The 1,077-nt window shown below is 61.9% G+C and overlaps 1 protein-coding gene across 1 annotated transcript in view; it reads left to right on the top strand.

Annotated features, from left to right (window-relative positions):
• LOC104522389 (zinc finger protein 385C) overlaps window positions 1-1,077 on the top strand; it is a gene marked incomplete at its 3' end in the record, with an annotated part of 9,838 nt that overhangs the window by 4,588 nt on the left and 4,173 nt on the right.

Below are 1,077 nucleotides of genomic sequence, written 5' to 3'. Positions count from 1 at the left end.
CTTGGGAGCTGAATATAATCTTCCCTGCCGCGGCTTCCCAGAGCGCTGCTGTGTCAGGTGGGGTTTTTTTTCCCCTGGCCTTTTATTCTAAGTAAATCAACCACCTTGTAGAGGGGAGGAAGGAAACATCCACTGATCCCCCCAGTAATGAATTGCACACAGCTGATCCTCTGCAGGGCAAACTGATAAAAATGCTTGAAGGGGAATTCTCTTTGCCTGGGCTGGTCCTGCTCACACCAGCACAAGTCCATCGGCTCCGCTGTGCCGCTGCGGCATGGTGTGTGGGGCGGAGGTGAGGCAGGAGCATCCCATGCTCAGCCCAGCCTGGGCACGGTGTGACCCCTGGAGCTGCCAGCCTGGGAGCATCCCCGGCCTCGGCCATCCCTGCCCGGGCAGCGAGGCAGCGCTGAGCCCCTGGCCTGAGCACTCTCATCCTCCAGAGCGGACTGGCGCTGGGTGTCTGGCCAGGGGCTGCCCTGGCCTCCCCTGGGCGCCTGTGCCCACCTGGCTGCTGCGTCCTGGCCAGGCTGGCTCCACGCTGTGTCAGCAGAGCCCGGCGCTGGGTCCTGCTCTGCCAGCAAAACTCAGTGTTTCTGGGCTTAATTATCCTGCTCTGCAACCAAGCGGCTCAGGGAAAAGCATCGTGTTCCCGTTCCACGCTGCATCCCGGCTGGAAGCGCAGTGCTGGGAGAGTCGGTGCCCGCTGCTCTCGCAGGCACCCTGTGCCACTCGGCTGTCCCTGCCCGTGTCCCCTGAGGTCACGTCTGTGGCAGAGCCCGTACCGGTGCAGCCCCTCGCACGCCACTCGTATCCCTGCGCAGAGCGGCGGCGACGGTGCCTGTGACCTACTTCGGCTGCAGCCCAGCCCCGTCCCAAGCCTGTTATCTCGTGGCCATTTATTGTATTTGCTAATGAGGCCCCGCGCTCCGATGGGCCTTTCGCTTTCCCACGTACCCCGACACCATTCCCAGCCCTTGGAAAGCCACGGGAGAGGGAACGGAGGCTTCTTCCTGCTGGCCTCTGAGAACGCCCTGCAAATTAATCCATGCAGCTCAGCGGTACAGTGTCTTAATTCAT

Source organism: Antrostomus carolinensis, unplaced genomic scaffold (assembly GCF_000700745.2).
Source record: "Antrostomus carolinensis isolate BGI_N321 unplaced genomic scaffold, ASM70074v2 scaffold31033, whole genome shotgun sequence".
Lineage (NCBI taxonomy): Eukaryota > Metazoa > Chordata > Aves > Caprimulgiformes > Caprimulgidae > Antrostomus > Antrostomus carolinensis.
This window is presented reverse-complemented; position numbering and strand designations above follow the sequence as displayed.